Source organism: Sapajus apella, unplaced genomic scaffold, assembly GCF_009761245.1.
Source record: "Sapajus apella isolate SASKATOON/1434 unplaced genomic scaffold, GSC_monkey_1.0 scaffold589, whole genome shotgun sequence".
Classification (NCBI taxonomy): Eukaryota; Metazoa; Chordata; class Mammalia; order Primates; family Cebidae; genus Sapajus; species Sapajus apella.
In genome coordinates, this window is record NW_022437515.1 from 8,499 (window position 1) to 24,979 (window position 16,481).

At 37.9% G+C, this 16,481-nt stretch overlaps 1 non-coding gene across 1 annotated transcript; it reads right to left on the reverse strand.

Annotated features, from left to right (window-relative positions):
• Positions 1-507: 507 nt before the first annotated feature.
• Positions 508-612, reverse strand: LOC116546098. Its single transcript, XR_004266589.1, has one exon. It is a non-coding gene; the product is annotated as a U6 spliceosomal RNA (small nuclear RNA).
• Positions 613-16,481: the final 15,869 nt, after the last annotated feature.

A 16,481-nucleotide genomic window follows, 5' to 3' on the forward strand; every position in this document is an offset into this window, starting at 1 on the left:
TCTTCTGATTGGTACTGTAAATAAGAATATAAAACCATCCTGAATCAAGTCCTATTAAACATGCAAGTGTGGTGATTTTTTTAAATTAACATTTGCAAGCTACAAAGAATATAATGTCTTATGAGACAAATGAAATATGGCACAGTATAATACTTCATTCAATGTAGATGCTATAACATTACCTCTCTTCTTTATGAGTATTTGGTTGCCACCTAGATGTGCTGATTTGTGCTCTATCTGTTTCTTCCAGACTCTAAGAGTTTGAGTCTTGAAGTGCTTATGACTTCATAGCATTGCTCTTCTGTTTAGTGATAATTTATTTCAATTATGTTTTAAGGGGTAAAATATTACTTAAGGATGGTTTAAACCCATAATATTGCTGACTCCTCAGCTGATTTTATCTTACCCTAGAGAAACATTTCTTTGGTCAGGTGCCTGGGGGAATGTGTAGTCTCAGAACTACTAATCATACAATTTTAAGGTATTAATACCTCAATACTATTTTTTTTAAAGAGGAATTATGTGACAAATTTACATGTCGTCTTTGGACGGGGACCATGCTAATCTTATCTGTGTTTTTCCAGTTTTAGAACGTGTGCAACCAAAGTGAGCATCTTAATACTGCTTTAAGGATTGGAGTTTCTACACTATAGTACATGTTATGTCAAGTTTAATTGTTTTATCCTTTCTTGCAGGAAGCAGTCTTTTGGGTTTCCAGACAACCTCAGTGGTTAACAGGGTCCCCACTTTTGAGAAGTTTTAAAAAACAATATTTCTTCCCCTAAGTCCCTAGGGCTCCCAAATGTGCGGCTCGGACTTTTGGTGGCTTTCTCCAGAAAGCAAATTTCCTGACTTGAAAAGAGTTCTGAAGGGTGGATTCCTGGTTCTAGTTTCTTCTGATCCAATCTAAATTAGGATCTGGTTGGTCCCTATTGTCTCACTAGTTGGTTGATGCTATTAATAAAACAAAACAAAAACACATTTTGTTTTATTAGAAGTCCAAGACTGATGGATTGATATTAATTATATGATGTATAAATGTGTGAAATGATGTGTCACATCACCATGTTTAGAAGAAATCATACTGTTTTCATCTGTTGCGTATCACCATGAGATAATAACCTGAACTTTCTCCCCAGCCAGACAAAACTTTAAGCAGGTTTTCTTCTGATGCTGGGTCCCTCACTTGCACTCCCTAAGATCACTCACTTCAGTGAAGTTGAAATTGCCCCTTTGAGATGTAAATCATTCCCTAGCCTCTGGCCAGTTTTACAATGCAGAAATGTCTCTCCCAAGGACCTGGGAGCTATCCCATTGCAAGGTAATCATCTAGAAAGATAACACCCCTATCTTACCATCTCTGTGAGAGGTTAGGAACCTAACTTTCCTAATCCTCAATTAGCAAATCCATCTGGCCCGATGACACTGGCCAGCCTCTCCCCCAGCATCATGCAGTAGATTTCACTAGCTCATGCAAAACTCTCCCTCCTCTTGTTTCCAGAGTTGAATTCAATCTTCCCCTCTGTTGCAATAGCCTTGAACAACATTTTCTCTACCTCTTTAACACCATCTCTTGCAATTTTTCTCTGACATTTAATTAATGATTAATTTGTTCTGGAAATTAACCCTTTTCTCCATGGTTTCAGCAGCCATAGCTAATAGAAAAATTTTCAACAACCAACATGAAACCAATGTTTTACCGTATGCTTTAATATAAAGATAAAACACTGGAAACCAGTGGCACTGTATAGAAAATAATTCAGTTTTGCAGAACACATCAGTTTTTTTCAGGCTCTTAATTTTCTTGAACATAAAAAGCAATATAAATTCCTGTGGAATTCTCCGGTCACTTAAGAATTTTATTATGAGTGAATTAGTTTAACAAGGCTGTTTGGTAGAGGGTGTGGTTGCATTCAAAAATTAGAATGGAGCAAAGACTTGTAAAAATTCAACATTTTATTTTATTTATTTTTGAGAAGGAGTCTTGCTCTGTCACTCAGGCTGGCGTGCAGTGGCGTGATCACGGCTCACTGCAAACCTGGCCTCCCAGGTTCAACCGATTCTCCTCCCTCAGCCTCCCCGTGTAGCTGAGACTACAGACACGCACCACTACACCTGGCTAATTTTTGTATGTTCAATAGAGAGGGAGGTTTCACTATGTTGGCCAGGATGATCTCAAACTCTTGACCTCAAGTGATCCACCCGCCTCAGACTCCCAAAGTGTTGGAATTCCAGGTGTGAGCCACCACACCTGACCACCACACCTGACCAAAAGTCAACACTTTAAACTGCCACTTATTATATTCACTGTGTCTATGATTGGACATATTTTTTTGATGGTCACAAAATTATAAAACGGATACAGAATAGTCTCTTCAAAAAATTAAGGAAGTTCTTTCTTCTTAAAAGGATCATAAAGCCGGTCACAGTAGCTTACGCCTGTAATCCCAGCACTTTGGGAGCCGAGGCAGGCAAAGCACCTGAGGTCAGGAGTTCAAGACCAATGTGACCAACACGTTTAAACTTCATCTCTATCAAAACTACAAAAATTAGCCAGGAGTGGTGGAAGGCGCCTGTAATTCCTGCTACTCAGAAGGTTGAAGAGGTAGGAGGATCGCTTGAAACTGGGAGGTGGAGGTTACGGTGAGCCGAGATTGCACCACTGCACTCCAGCCTGGGCAACAGAGTGAAACGTTGTCTCTAAAAAAAGGGGGGGAGGATTATAAATATAATTGGAACTGGCATGACACTTTTACTAATATAGTCTGACGTTTTACTTCAAAGGTCACATTTGTACATCTAAACTAATTTTGGTCAGTATGTGTGTGTGCATGTGTGGGTGAATGTGTGGATGTAAAAGGCAGTAAAGGGTAAAAAGGGACGGCAGTAAAAGGAGAGTTGGTCTAACATTTTTAACACACTTTTTAAATACACAAAATGTATGTACTAAAAACAATGGTTTACTGAAAACAAAATATTGCAAACTAGAGAAAAGACAAAATTGACATCTTAAAGATTTTATTATGTATTATTAAATATATATTAAATGTAAATGTTATAAAATTTAGCATCCCTAGCTCCCAGTCTCTGAGAGTGGTTAGGAACCTAACTTTCCTAAGCCACAATTAGCAAACACATCTGGCCTAATCACATGGACCAGCCTCTCTCTCAGCATCATGCAGTAAGTTTTAGTAGCTCATGAGAAACTCTCCCACCTTTCATTTCAACAGATTTTTCAACCGATACAATTACGCAACCATTGTATAAGATATTAGACTGAATCTCACAATCACACTCAGCTTGATTAATGCTTCTTTTAGATCTTGCTCACCTAAATGTGTCTACATTTTCTATGAATTGAATAGCTTAAGAAATGTATGTCATCTGTGTACGATAGTGTAAGTTATTGTAATATAGAATGTGGACTTTCTTTAACTTCCATTTTCTGCCTGGGAAATACCAACGTTTTTTGAGTATGGTAAGTGTTTCCGAGCATTGAGAAGTGTAGAGTGCAGGAAATCACTGCAGCATGAGGTCTGCTTGTCATCCTCTCAGTCTCAATTTCTCTCCCTCCCTCATCTCTCTCTGTTTCACTGATGAGTACAGAAGATCAGTCATTTTATGTGAAATGAACATTGATGAAACTAAGGTGTTGATTTGATCCTCCAACCAACCATTTATTGAGTGTTCATTACAAGTCAAATTGTGTTCTGGAGAAGAGCTCAGGGAATGAATGTTTGATCTTGATGTACATAACAGAAATACGAACATGCCATTTTAAAAACCACATGTCTTATGACAATCCAGATTCCCATGTAGGTTGTGTGAAGCTCTTTCAAGATGAGAATGTAACATTTCAAAAAGAAATCATTTAAATAAGCCATTCTTGAGACAGACAATGGAATTAGAAGATCATATATGGCAATTTCACCAGCTCAAATCTTAAAGTACTGTTTTTAGTCAGTTGGCAGCCATGTAATTCTTAGTTTTATAGACTGATATTCACCAGAAATTTAAAACTTTAAAAAATATTCCCGGCTCCTTCTACTAATTTAAAGATTTCATTCATTTGGCTATATTTCTTCCTGTTACCTGGCCTTGAATACTTCTTTCCAGCCCAGCATTAAATTTAATTGATGTCTAAATGTTTACTTGGTTTAGTTACTTTTGAACATATTTGGTATAATTCTTATGAAGCAAGCATGTTTACAAGTTTATGGTCTTCACTCTTCCAAACTCCTAATGGCGGCATCCCAACAGACACATACACAATGTAAACACACACACACACCCCTGCACAAACCCATATTCACCCACCTACATACAGGCAGGCAGGCAGACAGACACGCACACTCACACACACACACTCTAGTAGATCAACACATAAAACACTTTACGGGCAAAGACATTGTACATCAGGGATCTCTTAGTGTGTTACATGTTTCTGTAAATTATCAGGACTGTTCAATTGAGATGAGTTTGCAGAGATTTCTTGTTTTAAAGGTTTTTTTGAATGATCTTTGTTCACTGCAACCTCCGCTTTCCAGGTTCAAGCGATTCTCCTGCCTCAGCCTCCTGAGTAGCTGGGATTACAGGCACGTGCCACCATGCCCGGCTAAGTCTACAGAGATTTTCAAGTCTACTTGAGTGCTAAGCTATCTAACCACTGGTTGGACGCTATTTGAATAATGCATTAAATATGACTCTGGAGAGGTTCTCAAGAATTTCTGTGCTTTCCAGTGAACACGGAGTTACAAGATCCTGAAACCGGGAGTTTGTTTTATCCTTTAACAGATAAAGCAAAGCTGATATCAATATGGTATACATTATATTTACTTCTACGTGTGCTAATTTTTCTTTTCTTGTAATGTACATTTTCACGTAACTGGGAGTAAGAAACATCTTAGGAAAAAGAAGACAAGAAATAAAATTTCCTTGATTACACTGTGCTTTGGTTCAGTGACCCTGCACTGCACATATAGACTATAAATTGCCGTCTTGGGAAACCACTTTGGTATTTCATTTTAATAGCTCATTCTGGAGAATGTATTTGAGTGGATCATGTATTACAACTGATTTAAATTTTGACCCATATAGAAATAAGTTTTCAAAAATATGTCAGAAGCTTGGATACTGTCAAATCACTTATCATCATAGGATAATAAAATACTAGCCATTAGTTACTCAGAAATTGTTCAATTGATCTAAGACAATTTAAACATAGTTATGAGTGGGTATGGCTCATCATTAATGTTTGCAAAAATTAATGCTGCTGTTTAGGGTTGAAAAGAAAAAACTTGAAATGTAACTTACTTTGATAGAGATAAATGATAGAAACTTTTCAAGCAATAAATTAATATTAGATGTATAAAAAGTTTGTTTTATAGGTAAGATTTTTTAATGAAATTGTACTGAATGTGAATCAATCCGTTTTGTATACTACCTCAGCAGTTAAATCACCATGGCCTTTTAAATATTTCATTAACTTCAAAATGTAACATCACTCAAACAATCTGATTCAATCAATTGGGACAATGGGTAAAGATTGCTTAAGTTGAAAACAATACTACACTTTTAAAACTATGTCTCTTTGTGTATTAATATACACACCAGAGAAGATGGTTGATGAATTAATTACTATTCAATGCCTATCATAATAATTAAACCTGAAAGAAAATCAGTAAATGTTTAATGAATAGAATTCAAGAATTGCTTTCGTTTGATACAATATTCTGTTCGTTTTAGGGCTTACCAAAATCTGCAACTCTCAATAGGGGCTAATTATTTACTTCTTCAAATAGAAAAGACTCCAAGAATAAATGCGAAAGTTTTATTTTTTTTTCACTCAAATATTCCAATCTCTATGTGCTCCAGATTACACTAATCTTTCTGGAATCCGGTACAGGTCCTGGTCTCAAGGCCACTGTTAACGCCATCACCATCTTTTGTGCCTCAAAGTTCAGCCTTCCTTTTACTCGAATGATTTTGGGAAAGTCCCATTTCATGACACTTTAAGTAACCCAGATGTCTCTTTCACTAAAAGTGGTATTCTTCCTTTTTTTTTTTTTTTTTTTTTTTTTTTTTCAGAAAATGATATCAAACTCTACCTACACCTGACATCTCAATGTAATTCTTGACATTTCCTTCTTCATCTTTCCATTTCCAGTCCCCAAGTGTTGTCAGATTTTACCTTCTATTTCTTGAATGAATTTTTCTCTATCTTCACTGCCATCATGGATTCCAGCCCATCACTCTCTCAGCTGGGCTATGGTGAGCACCTCTAAGGTGCTCTCCCTGATTCTCTCTCCAAAAATTTCTGTGCTATCTCCAGAATGACTGAAAATGTACATACAATTTACATTGTCAATTGCTCTGCTTAATAACTCCAGAAGACTTCACATTGGTGGTAGGATAAATAATAGCAAGAGTCCAAAATTGGGTTGAAGAAGTACAAAATGACACAAGAACAGAAAATCAAACACCACATGTTCTCACTCGTAGGCGGGTGTTGAACAATGAGAACACATGGACACAGTGAGGGGAGCATCACACACTGGGGTGTGTGGGGGGAGGGACAGTGAGGGGTGGGGAGTTGGGGAGAGAGAGCATGGGGAGAAATGCCAGGTATAGGTGATGGGGAGGAAGGCAGCAAATCACACTGCCACGTGTGTACTTATGCAACAATCTTGCATGTTCTTCACATGTACCCCAAAACCTAAAACGCAATAAAATATATATGAATAGAAGTACAAAATGTGTTTATTTCTCTCTCCCCCCTCTTGTGACATGAACATCACTGAACTGAACAATTCAGTAATATTTTATTCCTCAAATGTGAGGAATACTTTTTCTTGTCTCCTGGACTTTGGTCTTCTTACTCATATGTTTTTCCCACTCCTAACCCATATTTATATAGTTAGCCGTTACTCTTAGTTTGCTCTTCAATCTTCCCCACCAAGGGAAACCTTACCTGATAACCCTAAATATGAAAGGCTTTCATAACAGTGCATAGCTTTTCTCTGTAGTAGGGATTTAGTTATAATTTTTTAATGTTTTTATTACTATTTATGATAGGCAAATCTTAGGATGCTCTTGGACAATAAGTCGAATAAACTTTTGACACAATTAGTAATTCGGTACATAATTGTTTCCTATTAACCATGATTCTAGAGATTGAGGGAAAAAATGCAGCGATAATCTTTCATAAGTTGAAGGACAGATAGCCAAGCAATATTAACCTGTCCATCTCTCTCTCAAAAACAGAGCTAATATATTTCTTTCCTTTTTTTTTTTTTTTTTTTTAGGAGGAATCAGGGACAGGGAGTTTCTTACTTGTTATCCTTCCAACTCACTTTTTTTTTTTTTTTGAGACAGTCTCGCTCTGCTGCCAGGCGTCAGGCTGGAGTGCAGTGGTGCAATCTCGGCTCACTGAAACCTCCGCCTCCCGGGTTGAAGCAATTCTCCTGCCTCAGCCTCCGTGGTAGCTGGGACTACAGGTATGCGCCACCACGCTCAGCTGATTTTTTGTGTGTTTTTAGTAGAGACGGGGTTTCGCCATGTTGGCCTGGGATTACAGGCTTGAGCCACCCTGCCTGGCCCCAACTCATTTTTTTAATAGAAAAAGTAATTAATCTGATAAATGGCAGAGAAAATTCTGATTTTTACTGATCTTCATTATATGGTGGTGACTCCAAGAAGTTGAAATAAAGAGACTTCAGAGCTTATCTCTCTCAATCACTATCTTCAGGCTCTTGAAACTGCTTGTTGCACAAAACAGGGAGCACTTGTGTAAGAGCTGCGTAGGCAGGCTCAGTCCAGCTACTGGTTTCATGAATCCAACTTTGCAAGTATAACAGAATGTCAGAATCCCATGAGTCAAAGCTTTATGATGAGAGAGGAAGAATGACACTTTACTCCCCTATCTATTTTTAAAGTTAAATTTTTAATAAAGTTAATAAAGTTAAAGTTAACGAAGCTGAATCCACACACAGTTGAGTACTCACGCACAGGCTCCTTGCATTGGTTTTTAATTGTTAAATCATTCATGAGAAGTGGTTTTATTTTGTATTTTCAAACTACAATACAAGTTCTGGCTGCAAAACTTTTGTCGGTCAAACATTAGCATTTGAGAAACCACGTCCCTGCTGAGAGATAGAAGTTCTAGATACAGCCTTAACTAAATCATCAGTAGACATGTGACTGTTTTTAACCAGAGGGAGGAAAATGGCTATTCAGATGGTTTTGTAGCTGGTTTTAACAGTAACCTGCAATGGCTTTTTGACAGACCTAAACCTTACTAGTTATTCTGACGCTTCAGAGCATTAGTATGAGCTTTTAGTTTGCTTATGTTAGACATGAGAAGGTGTAGCACTATCCTAAATGCCCTAAATACTGTATCTTGTCACCTTCTACCACTGAATCCAGAGGTATTTGGGAACTGTGTCTAAAATGATCTTATATTCATGTGTTTGCCATGGCTTTCTGGAGCCACCGTTCTGAATGTGGTCTCAAGTTGGCTCTTGAGGGCTAATTTCATTAAAATAAGCATTGGCATAAGTTTGAATTATGAAGGATTGTTTTGTACATACCACAGAATCTGGATTTACTGCCAACGGATTGTAGACTTTATGAAAAAGATAAAGAGAAATAAGAGTTTGTGCTGTGCAGGAAGTACACCAACTTCTTTGGGTTATGCCTCTAAATGTCTGTAACCAGTTCACAATGACAGAAGTAGCATCTACTAGAAATTAAATCAATATATTACTTTTTCTTTTAGTAATTATTCCTACAAAAATATGTTTGCTGAATAAATTAACATGCTTATTGACATACTTGATTTGCATTCTGTGGCAGCAGTTTATGGACAAAACCCTAAGCCCCACTGAAAAACTGAATAGAATTATTTGACAGTTAAGTATCACTGGAAGAGTTTGGCTCTAGGTCTCAGGAAGTGATCAGGTTGATTATGATTTTCAGTGTGCAGTCATAATACAACTGCATATTAATGATGTACATTAGATATTTTATGCACTCTGCAAATATTTTCTCATTTGATCCTTCAATACATGCATAAGATAGAAAATAGACTTGGATTTAATTACTCTATTAAGGTCAAAGACCAAAAACCTCATTACAATACCAATGTTAGAGGTTCTTCTTCCAATTAAAGTAAACTGACCAAAGGTAATTGCTCCTGTCATAATGAGAAGGCATTGGATGAACTTTAAAATGAAAACAAAAACATTCTTTTTGTTTAAGCCATCAAAAAACTGTGGGCCAAAAGTTTCAATGGACTAAATTTCAGAGCAAAACAAGCCCTGCCTGGGTGATCACAGATTAGCAGCAGAGCCCATTCTTGAGGACATTTGCTGGATCTGGGGCCTTGAGTAGGTCGAAGAACAAACCTATGATGTGCAGAGAAACAGCTGGAGCATTGGGAATAAACAAAATATTTAATCTACAGGGAACTCAAAGAGGGGCTGAAATCTAGAAAGATCATGTGGTTTCCTGGCACTTACTTATTTTCACTTAGGAGACAAGTGTCTCATTCTGTCACCCAGGCTATAGTGCAGTGGAGTGATCATGGCTCCCTGCAGCCTCAAACTCCTGGCCTCAGGAGATCCTCCTGCTCCTGCCTTGGCCTCTCCAGTAGATGGAACTACAGGCACACAACATCCTGTTTTGGTAATTTTTAATTTTTCTTGTAGACACAATAACACATTATGTTGCACAGGCTGGTCTGGAACTCTCAGCCTCAAGTGTTCTTCCCGCCTTGGCACCCCCAAAGCACTGGGACTGCAGGTGTGAGTCACCACACCTGACCTCTCCTAGCATTTAGATACTAGCCTCTGTAGAAAGAACTGGGCAAAAAAATAAATGTAAGTAGTATTTGTAGTATTTTCTTCCAATACACCCATGGGATTCTTTAGTGTGTCTTACTACCTCATATAGAAGATCATTCCTCCATCAAGGTATGCAAGATAAGAATTTAAAATTTAATTTCTTCCCTACCATAATCTCTATGCTAAAGCTTATTGTTTGATTTTGAGTCTCTGTTTTCATATCACAGTTGCAGAAAATTAATCACATTCTTTACTTCATGAGACATTATCATTATTGTTTCCTACAAGTTTCTCTCTGGTTTTACACATTTAATTTTTTAAATTCCTTGTCATAAATGGGTACTCTAATGTGTTTGATAGAGGTTCTTCACTCTTAAAGAAATCTTACAAAATAAAACACTTGTTCTCTGAGCGTGTGTGTGTGTATGTACATGAGCGTATACATATTTCTTAAAGAGTACTGTATTGTGCTATGAATCTAACTTTATTGCTGTTTTTTTCACAAAGCATAACATCCTTCATACATTCTCACATGGCTGTAGGTTATTTTGGGTTCTTTATTCCCCTATGGCTGCTGCATAGTTTTCAGTAAAAGGAACCACCCACATTTTTCCTATCTAATTTTGAAGTGGAATTCACACCGATATCTCACTAACAAATGATTCACTTTTGTAAATAGTATCCTTAGGAAGACACTTTTGGTCATGTGTCAATTTGTCAGGGGCTGTGTTAGTCCATTTGTATTGCTATGAGGAAATACCCAAGGCTGAATAATTTAATTAAAAATGAGGTTTATCTTGGCTCAGGCCTCTGCAAGCTGTATAGGAAGCATGGCAATGGCATCTGCTCTGGGTGAGGCCGCAAGAAGCTTACAGTGATGGCAGAAGGTGAAGGGGAGTCAGTGTGTCACATGGTCAGAGAGGGAGTAAGAGAGAGAACGGGGTTGTCCCAGGCTGTTTAAAACAATCAGATCGCTCATGAACTAACTGAGCAAGAACACACTTATCCCCAAGAAAATCGTGCTGAGCCAAGCTTGTCCAGCCCACAGCCTGCAGGCCAAAGGTAGGCCAGAACAGTTTTGAATGTGGCCAAGACAAATTTGTAAACTTTCTCAAAACACTACATTTTTGATTTTTTTTTAGCTCATCAGGTATTGTTAGTGTATTTCATGTGTGGCCAAAACAATTCTTCTTCCAATGTGGTCCAGGGAAGCCAAAAGACTGGAAATTCTTGTGCTGAACTATTCATAAGGGATCCACGCCGTGTTACAACACCTCTCACTGGGCTCCTCCAACATTGGGGATCACATTTCAGCATGAGATTTGGAGTGGACACACATCCAAACTGTATCAGGGATATATACCCATCATTCAGATACGTTTTGGGTATGCATATTTTTAAATGGGTCCTGCCATGTTATTTTCCAAAATGTTCGCAACCATTTAATTTTCCATCCATTGCCCATAAAGGTTTTTTCTCATCATATCCTTATCACACAATGTTATCTAGGATTCTTACATTTTCTAAGCCAGTGATGAAAATACAGATCTCATTTTTTTTGTGCACATTTGCATTTGTCAGATTGCTATAATGTATTGGACTTTTTTGACCCATTTTTCTGTTGAGTTTACTGTTTTATTTGCTGATTTGAATATTAATAATATTCACTTTGCCCTATCTAGGCATTGTCAACAGTTTCTATTACTCTGTCACATAGCTGATAACTTCGTGTGCCAGCCTTTGTTGAAATGAGTCTTTATGATTTTTATACTTCTTCTAGAGTTTTATTTATGTATTAATTAAATTTTTTGGTTTAGTAAATCTTGTACTAAAGCCTAATAACAGACCAAAATCCTTGTTTGTTGAGTTCATTCACAGTTAGAATTTGGATAACTTTTTGGTGGATAAATTCTTGTATCATAACAAAGAATGGCTATCATAATGCAATATGATTATTTCTGCTTGTGCTTATTGTTTTGTAGTCTACTTTGTTTGTGTGGGCAGGAGGACAGGACCTTAATGGCTTTCTCTACCTCCTAGTTCTCAGAACAATTGTAGAATGTTCCAAGAAGACAATATCCTGAGATGAAGAGAAAAACTGTCTGGAACAGCCTGGGCTCTGTTCCGGTTCCTCCTGGAACCAGATATTCCTGCAACTTTTAAACTCAGAGAGCCAAGTTGCACATGGGATACATAACTTACAGTGGAGAACTTAGGGGATCCTCAGCTGCAGTACAAAGTGGGGCGTGCGCAGATGAGAGTCTGTCAACCCTTGGCAACTTTTCTGACCTCAAAGGTAAGGCTCATCGTACAACTTAGGCTTTTGCTGATTCTTCCTGCCCCTCTTTGAGTAATAAATTTGGTTTGCCTGACTTACTGTGTGAGCATTCTTCTGTTTCTGGAAGATTTGTTTAAAGAAAACGTCCTGCTAGACCTAGGAATCTTTGCAATGTGGAAGTGCCATAGAGGTAAATAAGAAGCAACTTAACTGAGTTGAAAACTAGCATATATGACATGGGGCTACTGTAGCAAGGGGCAAAATGATCCTGCCGGAAAGGCTGCATATAACCATTTCAGACACATCCAGGAAGAGGAAGGTTGCTGAAACTCAGAGACATCTGAAGATCTTATTCAAGCCAACAGGAGGCCAATAAAGCAAGGGAATTCCACTGTACTCTGATTCTCAGAGAAGAGCAATGCAATGGCCCCAGTGATCAGACCAGGGAGACCATCTGCCACAGAGAAAGCAGACGTTTAGACAACAGCATGAAGACAATAAGACTTCAGACTCACTTTTCCCTAGCCTGGAGGCCACAGAAAGCCCAAAGCGTCTCAACATTTTCTTGGAGGCATTTACCTAAAAGAGACCCATTGAAACTTGAAGAAAAATGAGAAGCAAGAAGCTAAATTTAAAGATACATTATTGTCTCAAACTGTCCTCCAGAAATTAACCACAGGATGAGTCTAGTGAGACAAAGCATATCATTTATACAAAATACCAGTTAAACGTTCTTTATCTGAGCATAAGTATGTTCAAAATTTTCTCGATAAATGTATTCTGTTTTACTACTATAAATAGTAACTTTGATTTGTCATTGCTTTATAATTATCTCTACATATATTTGTATCAGCCCACTATTCGGTAGCTGCTTAGAGGAAAAGAAGTCATGTGAAAAAGACACTTGGACGCACATTTATAGCAGCACAATTTGCAGTTACAAAAATGTGAAACCAAATGTCTGTCAGCCAATGACTGGACAAAAAAAATGTGATACACACACACACACACACACACACACACACACACACACCCAGGGAATACTACTCAGCCCTGAAAGGGAGCCAAATAATGACATTTGCAGTAACCTTGATGAAGTTAGAGACGATTATTCTAGGTGAAGTAACTCAAGAATAAAAAAAACAAATATTGTGTATTCTCACTTACAAGTGGGAGCTAAGCTATGAGGGTGCAAAGACATAAGTGACACAATGCAGTTTGTGGACTCAGAGGGAAGGCTGGGGGGTGACAGATAAAAGACTACACATTGAGTACAGTGTATACTGCTCGAGTAATGGGAACACCAAAACCTAACAAATCAGGACTAAATAACTTTTCCATGTAACCAAAAACACCTGTTTCCCAAAAATCATTGAAATAAAATAATATATATGAAACCAATATGATAGTCTTGAGGCATAACATTCACTGGGTTTCACACGGGAGAAAAACAGCTAAAATCAAACACATGGACAGGTAGTCAGAACGAGGTCCATCATATAAGTAGTAAAATTAACACAAGGGCAAATATTCATGAGTGGAGTCCATTTGGAATCGCCTGCAGTGACAATGTATGTCTTCAGGCATACATAACTCACGTTAGGGAGAAAATGTATAATTTTACAAAATGTGAAACATCTTCAGAAATAACTCAATCCATGGTGTGCAGATGCAGTCCTGTACTGTAGAGACAAAGAATAAGAATTATCAAAGTGGAAAAACCTCTGCCCCTTCTCCAAATTCTGGTTCACACAAGAGAAGTACTACTGGAGAGAAAAGCCAAACATGTCCCAAATGTGGGAATGCCTTTACCTATCAGTCATTTCTTATGAGACATATGAAAATTCACACTGGAGAGAAACTTTATGAATGTAACCAAGTGGGAAAGGCTTTAGATATTCCATGTACCTTAATAAGCCTTTAAAATGAACATCGTGTGGAAGCTCTATGGCTATAACAAATGTGGGAAAGCCTTCAGCAAGCCTCAAAACATGCACATATAAGGAGTCACACTGGAAAGAAACCCTGTAAATGTGACAAATGTGGAAAAGACTTTGCAAAATCATTGGAACTAAAAGTCATCTTAAGGTTTACAATAGTAAGAAGCCCTGTGAATGAAAGAAAGGTGGGAAAATCATAATTCATGTTTTTCACCACACTGAACATGTGAGGACATACTGGAAGGGAGCTCAATGAGTTACCATGCATAAGAAAATATTTCCTGAACTCTCATATCTTACAGAAGTGTGAAAAGAAACCCTGTGAAGGTAAAGTCTATGGAAAGTCTTTTGTCTTCATTCATCGTGAGTAGATAATTGTTCTCACACTGAAGAACTATGAAAGTAAGGAATATAAAAATAAAGCCATCAGTGTCGCCTAAGACTCATAGTGCATACAAGAATTCACACTGCAGACTTCTTATGGAAGTAAAAAATGTAGAAAAGACCTCTGTAAACACTTACCCCTCCTGTTACACATAATTCCACACCCTAGAGGGAGACTAGAATTGGAATAAATATAAGAGAGCTTTCAGTTCCAGCTCCTCACTTACTGGGCATGAAGGAGCACATAGTAGGATTGAAGCACTGTAAATGTTAACAATTGTTGCCATTATCATGGTCTTATCCCTCAATTAGAACCCAAATGGATAATTTTGTAGTGTTTCCTTTCTTAAAAAAAATGGTATGACTGATGCCTATCTCTGTGCTCTTTCAGCTCCGCCATCTTAATGTTGATACACAGTCGGATTTTTACAATTCACTTACATACACATGGTTTCATTTTCAATGTAAAGGCCTTTTTGAGCTCCCTTCCATTTAGATTTAGAATTCATATGCTCCATGATACCTTTTTTGTCAGTGTGTTTTAATTGGTCACTATTTGACTGCATTATGGTCAGAGTATGTGGTTTTAATGGTACCAATTTGGGGTAACTTATGTGTTTCATTTTGGCCTACTGTGGCCAATTCTGTCCATTTCCCTGCTATATCTATTATTTTCATCTTCTTTGCTAAGGAAACAGATTCAGTTTTCACAAGTAGCACAGTTTAAATGTCTATCTATCCTCATTTTATTATTTATGTATATTTTTGAAAAATGGTCTCCCTTTGCCTCCCAGGCTGTAGTGCAGTGGCATGATCATAGCTCATTTCAGCCTTGGAACTCCTGAGGTCATGTGATCTCCCAGCTCAGACTCCCGAGTAGGTAGGACTGCAGCCATAACAGGTGTGCACCACCACTCCCAGCCTTTGTTTTATTTTTGTAGAGACTAGATCTCACCATGTTGCCTGGACTGGTTTCAAATTCCTGGGCTCAGGTGATCCTCCCACCTTGGCCTCCCAAATTGCTAGAATTACAGGCATGAGCCACCATGCCTGGCCCTGATTAATGTTTTTAAATAAGTTTCCCAGTTTTCCTCATAACTGTGGTGAGCAGAGCTTATAGTCCTGGCCAATGTGAAATGCAGAATTCACTGGTCTGGATTTCTGAAACTCTGTGTGGAAAGGGGAGAGTTATTGTTACTCTTTTCCCTTAACCAAGTTCCCTTTGCTCTCTCTGCTTGCTGCTCTCTGGAAATAGGATGAAATGCTCAGAGTCGGGTTTAGCAACTTGAAGACATTGGAATGATGGTCCCAATAACACAACCTTCCATATACAAGATTTCTCATTCGCCAGTGGCATGTTGAGTATCCATGGCTGCCCTGGACTATTTCTGGACTTGTTTCATGAAACTAACCCCTAGTAGAATTAAAAAACATTTTAGGAGAGATGTTTATAACAGATTAAATGATATACCTAAAACATGAATAAAACATATTATAAAAATAAAGAGAATAGACACAATGGGTTTGCAGATGCTGATTGGCCACACTCATTTTTGGCTGTTGCCCCCATGGATGCCCCACCTACTGTAACACTTGGAGAGCTGGCAGCCATCACTCAAGAAATCAGAACACATTGGCCTCTACTGCAGCATCAGGGAACTAAACAAACACTAAGCCTGTCAGGTCTCAAGAAACATACTTGTGTGAGTAAACATGGTACATAAATTTATTTGGTGACTTTGAGATATCTCATGCTAAACAGATAAAGTTAATTAAAACTAGTTTAAATTACTTGATTAAAACTAATTGCCATAATTAAAAATTCATGGCAACAGCACTCCAACTCCCCATTATTTATCCAGGGCATTGAAAATTGGAACACATCACAGATCCTTAAGTCATTCTCTGAATCAGGAGGAGAAAAGAGGAGAACAGAGAGAGCTCATTGTATGTGCCGGGCACTGGACTGAGTGCTGTGCCTACAGAATTCCACTTGATGCTTGCAATAATTCTGCAAGATAAAAGTAAAAACTCTCT